Raw genomic sequence first — 8,857 nt, forward strand, 5'->3', positions numbered from 1 at the left:
AGTTGAAGAATTTGAAGACACATGATTGCCATGTTATAATGGAACATTTTCTACCGATAGGTATACGTTCTATTTTGCCAGAAAAAGTAAGAAGTGCCATAACTAAATTGTGTTTTTTCTTTAGGTCAATTTGTAGTAAGGTGATCGATCCCGAGATCTTACCAACACTACAAAAAGAGATTGTAATTACCTTGTGTGAGCTTGAAATGTATTTTCCTCCGTCTTTTTTTGACATAATGGTTCATTTAGTTGTTCATCTTGTGAAAGAGACACAGTTGTGTGGACCAGCTTATATGAGATGGATGTACCCTGCTGAACGGTATATGAAAATATTAAAAGGGTACGTGAAATCCCGAAGTCGACCAGAGGGTTGTATTGTTGAACGATACATTGTTGAAGAAGCTGTTGAGTTTTGTACTGAATATTTGTCTAACGTTCAATCGATTGGACTCCCCAGAGCTCAGATTTTCGACAAAATGGAAGGTAAAAAATTAATTGGGAATAAAATTGTGACAATATCAAGGGATGAACGGGATCAAGTTCATTTGTATGTTCTGCACAATAATAATGAGGTTGAGCTATATGTTGAAATGCACAAGGATGTACTCCGAAGGTTAAATCCGAACAGAAATGAAAATTGGATAGTTATAGAGCACAATCAAAGTTTCATACAATGGTTGAAGGATCATATTTATTTGAAGTGCTCTTCAGATCCTTCTTCGGTAACAGAAATGTTGAGATGTTTGGCATATGGTCCAAGTTTGCATGTGTTTTCTCATAGCGCATATTCAATTAATGGATACACATTTTATACCAAAGACCAAGATGATAAGAGTACTATGCAAAATAGTGGTGTCACCGTGCTAGCTGAAGCAATGCATATATCAAGTATGAAGGACTTAAACCCCAAATATGCAAATTTGTCATATTTTGGAGTTATTGAGCACATTTGGGTGTTTGATTACGAGAAGTTTCAGATTCCCATCTTTGGTTGCAAGTGGGTGAATAGTAGTGGCATACGAATGGATAAGTCTGGATTTTTGCAAGTTGATCTTACTAGGGTGGGGTACAAAGATGAACCTTTTATTCTAGCATCTCAAGCTAAACAAGTGTTCTATGTGAATGACCCGAAGAGTACAAAATGGTCTATAGTGCTTTTCTCTAACAAAGTGACTGATGATAGCGGTGTCGATCAATGTGATATTGATGTTGAGAATGAGTCATGCATTAGACGGAATGAGTTGAATAGAAATGATGAAGTTGAGGATCTTATACCGGATGAGTCATATATAAGAAACGATCATAATGAGGGAATTTGGATCAATTCATCCGTACGCATTGCTAAGAAACAAGTGATTAATATTCCAACAAAGAAAAGAAAGAGATGTTAGTGACTTAGGTAAATTATCCATGGTTTCTTTATTTTATTTTTTTCAATTGTTTTGATTATAAGTTATATGTGATAATGCATGATTTCATTATATTTTTGTTTTCAATTGCTTTGATTATAAGTTATATCTGATAATGCATAATTTCTTTATTTTTTTGTTTTCAATTGCTTTGATTATAAGTTATATCTGATAATGCATGATTTCGTTATATTTTTGTTTTCAATTGCTTTGATTATAAGTTATATCTGATAATGCATGATTTCTTTATTTTTTTGTTTTCAATTGCTTTGATTATAAGTTATATTTGATATTTGATGGTTTCCTTGGTTTATTACAGGTTAGACATGGCTGATGACCAACATGAGGAAGTTAGTAAAAAAGTATCCGCGGAAGAAGAAATTCGAAGAGGCATCACAGTAATGAGAAGGGTGGTCCAAGGAAGATCTCGAGGCATCATACTAGATGTCTATTGGAGCAACCAGGGACAGCTTATAGAACCTAATGGGCATACCTTAACTAGTTTTATCGGTGCACTAGTAAGGAATGAAATTCCCATTACATGTGATGATTGGAGAAACAAAGAGCTGAATGAGTCCAAAGAAAAAATTTGGAGTGAGATAAAGGTACAATCATTTGGCCCTTAATTATACGGTATCAATTATGTTTTTTCAATTACCGATACTAACTATCAATCTGTATGTTTTTCTTAGCGATGTTTTAACATCGAAGAAGAAAGAAGAGGTTTTTGTATGAAATTGGCCGGAAAGCTTCTAAGAGGGTTTCGAACATTTTTATCATCCAAGTTCCTTAAGGATGCGGATGATAATTTTGTGGATGCGGAGCTTCCTAAAAAATATGAAAGTTTGATATCGGCTGAAGAATGGGAAGCTTTCAAATCCAAAAGACAAGACCCGGTTTTTCAAAGAATAAGTGCTACAAATCGGGAAAGAGCATCAAGTCCCGCATATCCGTACCGAAAAGGACGTGTCGGATATGGACGCTTAGAACAATCCATGGTAAGTATTTATAAATTGCGATAACAAATTTGTTCATCATATATTAGTTTTATCTGATCAAATTGTATGACTTAATGTGTAGCTGCAGAAGGAGGAAAGTTCAGAAACATCTCTTCCTGCACATGTTTTATGGAAGGAAGCCCGTGTGGGCAAATCTGGAGTTCCTCAAGAAGAAGTTTTACACGTATACCAGAAATGTGTAAGTATAACATTTTTTCATTAATTGAATAACATTTTTATACACAAATATTTGACAAGTATACGGTATTCATCTGATTTTTCAGGAGGAGATATCTCAGTCTTTATCTCCCGATGATACTAAGGGCATACTTAGTCGGGCATTAGATGTCCCTGAGTATTCTGGTCGGGTGAGGGGTAAGGGATTTGGAGTCACTCCGACCTCCCTGAGTATTAAAAAAGGAAAGGCTCCTAGTAATCGGGAGCTTCATGCAAGATTGGAAGCCATGCAAGCTGAGCTTGATGCATTGAGGAGAGAAAGAGAGGCTAGCGCCTCAACAGTATACAGAGATGCTTCGGACAAAGACAGTATCAACTGTACCTTTCAGCCGAACATTCCAGAGGTAATTACATATAATTGTCTTAAATTGAACTATTTGCTTAAATTATGTATTTGACATATATACACATTAACGATTTCTTGTTATTATTGGTTTTAGGGCATTTCCCATTGTCAGCTGTATTTGTCGTCACCATACTATCGGATGGTTGGCAAGGGAAAAGTGCATAACGTTAGCGGAGTATTACTCCACACTAGAGAGCTCCCTGCTGGATGTTTGAAGGTATCAGTTGATATTGCAGTTGAGCCGAATGCAGCATTACCATATCCTAGCGATGATTCAGATGCAACAACGGTGCACGAAGCAGTAGGTTCGTTTGTTGCATGGCCGACAAACCTCATATGCGTAGGATATGAGGTATGCTTAAAACTTATGTTAACTTTAATGTGTATATTCAAAGTTTAAAATTTATGCTTAAAATTTTACTTACATATTTTCCTTGGTTATGTTAAATAGACTCCCACAAAATCCAAATCAAAAGATAATGCGATTCCACGGCATACCGAGTCCACGGTTTCAAGAAAAGAGGTAATATACAATTATATGACATATATTCATGGAAGTTGTTACATTCTTAGTTTGATCTAACTATTTATACGACATGTAGCTTCAAGAAAATGAGGTTAGCAATGCCTCCGCACAACAAAAAAAGGAGGTTAGCAACGCCTCCGCACGGGTAAAAAGTTCTGGTGCTAAGAAGACCGTAGCTAGGAAAAAACCTACCACCAAGTATAGGTCGTGCCTCAGGACATTTCTAGAGATGACCGATATACCGACCGGAGGTGTTCGGACTGTACATATGGAGGTAGGGATTTTCGGCTTTGATTACGACCAAATGATTGGTAATGAAGACTTCATGCAAGTTTTTAGTCATGAAGAAATCGGCGTCACCGTTGTCAATACATATATTAGGTAAATCCGGTCTACTTTGTTTTATTAATTAAACAACTTATGTTAATGATGTTTACTTTATGTTAATCCGGTTTACTTTATGTTTCAAAAGAGGTGTTAATGATGTTTTTATATTAGGTTTTTGTATGACAAATTGATGCGCCCCAATGGTTTGGACGTGTCATTCGGATTCTTAGCACCCGCGACCGTCAACTTAGGTTTAATCTTAAGTAGACCGGATACCGTGACGGAGTACGTTCTTCGGATCCTCATGGACAATAAAGATGCGGAGAAGTTGTTTTTTATACCGTTTAATACCGGGTTAGCATTTCATTCTAAATTCATCTATGATAATTATTTTCCAAGTTACCATCTAACATTTGCCTAATCATTACAGTGGACATTGGTTGTTGCTCGCAATCAATCCTATCCGAGAAATTGTGTATTATCTTGACTCGTTAGGAAATGATTGGACAACATACCCGGATATGAAGGTCCTAATTGACACGTAAGTGAGAATGTTCAAAAAATTTCTTAGTTTATGTGAATTGTTCTAATTGCTTCATTTTTATTTTATTAGCGTCCTACAAGCTTTTCGGGCCCAACGAGATATCCAAACCTCAAGGAGGGGCGCCAACTCCATTACATGGATTAAAGTGGCGGTATATTTTTAATTACCACATTTTTTATTATATTAGTGATGACACTTGATAAAACTTAGGATTTATAATCCATATTTTTTTTTCATATGTAGTGTCCTCAACAACGTAATCAAATAGATTGCGGGTATTTCATGTTGAGGTTTATGCGAGATACTCTTGCTTTGGGCCGATTAAAGATTCCCACCGATGTATGTATTTCTAACTTATGAGTTATTTTTATATTTACACATATCTCATATAATTAAATAGTTGGAATTAATTCAAAATATGTTATATTATTATGTAGTACTTTGATGAATTCAAGTGTGCATTTTATACAAAGGATCAAGTGGACGAAATCAAAGAGGAGTGGTGTCAATTCATGATAAAGCTCAATGTTTGTTCATATATTTGTGTAATTAATGTGTACATTTGTAGTATATGTTATGACTTGTAAATGTGTACATAAATTTGTATATATTTTGATACATTTAAGGCAAAATTGGTTTGAATTGGTATATATATATATTTGTTAGCCAAAAATTGGTAGAAAAAAGGCCAAAATGGCATATATAAAATGTGATAATTGTCTGTCAAAATCTGGTTGAAAACAGGTAGAAATTCTGGTTTATAAACCTGGAAAAAATGTGGTTTAAAACAAAAGCTTCAAAAATTTTCGTATACCTTAGACAGCGCTTTTGTAAAAAGCGCTGTCTAAGGGGGGGATTAGAAAGCGCTTTAGGCAAAAGCGCTGTCTAAGGGGGGGGCTTAGACAGCGCTTTTTGAAAAGCGCTGTCTAAGGTATACCTAAAAAAATTAAAATAGGAGGGTCTTAGAAAGCGCTTTTGGCCAAAGCGCTGTCTAAGGGGGTGGGGCTTAGACAGCGCTTTTCAAAAGCGCTGTCTAAGGTATACCTAAAAAATTTAAAATAAGAGGGTCTTATAAAGCGCTTTGGCCAAAGCGCTGTCTAAGGGGGGGGGGGGGCTTAGACAGCGCTTTTAAGATTTAAAAAAGCGCTGTCTAAACCTTTAGCAGCGGAGGTTTAGACAGCGCTTTAAAGCGCTGTCTAAGGCTAAAAAAAGCGCTGTCTAAGGTCTTGTTTGTTGTAGTGAAAAGAATAAGGAAGATCAAGAAGTGAGGAAAAGTAGCAGGCTTAGGGTCTAGCTGGTATTTTCTCTTGTATATACAGGTTGACAATTCATGGTGTGCCACTACTCACCAAATGACAGTGAGGATCCTCTCCTTACTCTATGTTTGGGGGTATGGCTACCGTCATGACTTCTGTTCACCAAAAATTTCACTATCATCTAATCATCTATGTCGTAGTATTAGGTTCCAACTATGTTTTTGTTTTTTGTCATTATGTTAATCTGTAAGTCCCATTTCTTTGCAATTAATGAAATTATGCTTCTGTCTATTTTTAAGTAGAATAGCTTGTTTTCTTTATGTTAAAAAAAAGAAACTAACCATAACCCCTAAAAATTACAGTGAATTCTAAAGACTTAGAATGAAACAAATTGGATTATGACAATATTGGAAACAAATAGTTGATTAATGCACCTTCTTGTGATTCTGATACCTCATGTCGTGCCTCTAGTAGTTAGAAAAATAGATAGCCTTTTGAAAAATTTGAATTACTTTAAAATATGGAATAAGAGCTTATTTTAGGATTTAGTTAGGGGAGGCTCAAACTGTTGTTTAATAACTTAGCACATAAGATACACTGCATATGCTAATAAGCCCACTAAAGTGTGTAAATAGAGTAAGCCAAAAAGCACTTCAAAAAAAGTTCATGTGCCCGAAACTAGAGGAACAAGTTTGTCATGCCGCGAAAAATATAGAGTCGCCACCGGATTTTATTTATTCTAAAGGAAAGGGAAAATAGCGATAAAACCCCAAATGAGAGAATGGTCTCATAACTAAGAGTGGATTCGAAAGTCGATTATGCAAGGGGAAGGTATTAGCACCCCTCACATCCATGATACTCCATGGGAACCACTTGCTCGTATCAAATGTGTATGGATGTTATTTATCTGTATGTTTCTTCCTATCGGGAATGAGATGAAAGAATAAGATGGGGAGAGAATAAATTTTAAGTTAGCGTGCTCGCCAAGGATTTGGGCCTTTGTGCACGTATCCTCATACGTGCAATAAGGAAATCAGAGCTTCGTAGTTCGACTCACAAACGAAACATTTGTTTGGTTGTTTTTACTAAATAGTATTGATATTTGTGCGCTACTGTTCACTTGCTTGTATACTCTATCATGGGAGCGGGAAATATTTACTTGTTTGTGGTAAAGTGGATACGCTTGGATCGCACTCTAGCAGTTAAACATTACTTGCTTACACATGGAGGATTAAGTGTCATTCATGGTAGAACGGAAGTAACACGTCCTTTTTGAAAGGTTTGAGAAGAGAAGTGCACTTAGGCAAAAGATGATTTAATTTGTTGGGGTTGATTTTATGTGCGGAGATAAGCATCAGACCCTTGGCTAGATACAGTCAACAATCAAAAAACTCGAGAGTTGAGAGGACAATATTATCCTAACCACTCTTTTTCATCCAAAAAAAGATTTGAATTGTGAAAGAGTTTGGCAAGTCTAATCATTTGAACTTAAAGGGAGACAAGTATCTGACCCTTGACTAAATACGACCAACAATCAGAATACTTGAGAGTCGAGAGGGCAATAGAGTCCTAACTATCCTTTTTCTCTCTCATAGCACCTAGATCTAACTTGTTTGAATTATTAGATGTTTTAAGGGGAAGTCAAGTGTCGGGTCCTCGAGCTAGGTACGACTGACAACCCGAGTACTTGAACGTTGTGTACAAACACGTACACCCCATTTTTGCATTCTAGTTTGTTATGAAAAGGTTTTGAAAAAGGAACTTGACGTTGGATCAAATGTTTGAGTTTATTACGAAAAGTGTGTGTATAGAATGGAGGAGAGATATAGAATGAGGTTGAGAAGCGTGCGTGTAGAATGGAGGAGAGATATAAAATGGAGGAATAAGAATGACTTTGATGAGTTGGAATATTTTAATTTCGACACGTGACGGCATAAAAGATTGTTTGAAAACAAAGTTTGTTTTTGATTTTTTTTAGGTTTTTGTATTTAATACTCATAAAAAGAAGTGAAAGAAAACAAATTTGCATTTTTTTTTTGTTATTAATAAAAATGATAAATAAACAAAATAACATAAATAAAAGAAAAATGAAGTTGAAGTGCAGAAGTGGAGAGGGTGTTGGTTAGTAAAAGGGTAGAGAACTTAGACCGATTAGTCTAAAGAAAAAACATTTAAAAATTATAAAAGGGAAATTAATCAAAATTTGGGTATGACATACCGCTTCCATGGTTAACCTTCTAGGAATAAAAAAAATGTTTCTCAATGTATTGAGTCTTATTTCTTAGTCTCCATTCAATCACTTTTTCTTATAATTTCATAGTATGAATCAAAAGTTTAATCTCCTAAAATTTGCACAGTTTTGTATATATCCATTGACCTCATAAGTTGATCCATGCATGGTTAAGACAGTAGTAACTAAAATGCTTCTTCTCAATTCCTCTGACATTTCCTTTGACCTCATAAGTTTTATTAATGAGTTTGGAGAGCCACTCGATACCCTATTCCGAAGAGTTCCACACTTCATTACCCTATATCGCTTGTTTCTGAATACGACAGTGTATACATGCGTTTTCGACGCCATGGGATTTGGTGTACAAAATGTTTCTTCCGACAAATAACAACATGGGATAAACGTTTGGCTAATAAGTATGGTTCGACACTTCGATAAAATGGAGGTTTCGACATTTCGACAAGATATCTGCAGCTGGGAAGACACCTTTGACAGACATGGAGAACATTGTAGTATATCGACAATTCGACAAAAAGCCTGAAGGAAGACGTCATTTCGACTTAAAGTACAAATTCAAATTCAAAAGAGTCGTGACGTTTGGCATAAGACGCGTGGAAGCATCTGGCGAAAGGAAGAAAGCCATGTGTCACAGTTTTAGGATTTGGTCGTTAGTAACAGTTATGTTATTTGTATATAAATAGGGTAGTTGTTATCGAAAAAAGGTGTGAAAATTACTTGTACAGAATTCCTGAAAACACTCAAAGTACCCGTGTGAGAGAAAAGAGTCATATTTGGAACATGTGTGTGTAAACAAACACCAATTTCTTTCAAAGTTATATTTCATAGAAAACAAAGTTATTTATATTTTCCCTTTACGCTTTCCAGTTTGTTACCTTTCTACGCTTTATTTTCGACACTTTACATTTCGTCAGTTTATTTTCTGCCATTTTACCTTATTTTGTCAAATTTACATCTCTTTAAACG

This window comes from Lathyrus oleraceus, chromosome 7 (genome assembly GCF_024323335.1).
Source record: "Lathyrus oleraceus cultivar Zhongwan6 chromosome 7, CAAS_Psat_ZW6_1.0, whole genome shotgun sequence".
NCBI classification, from domain to species: domain Eukaryota; kingdom Viridiplantae; phylum Streptophyta; class Magnoliopsida; order Fabales; family Fabaceae; genus Lathyrus; species Lathyrus oleraceus.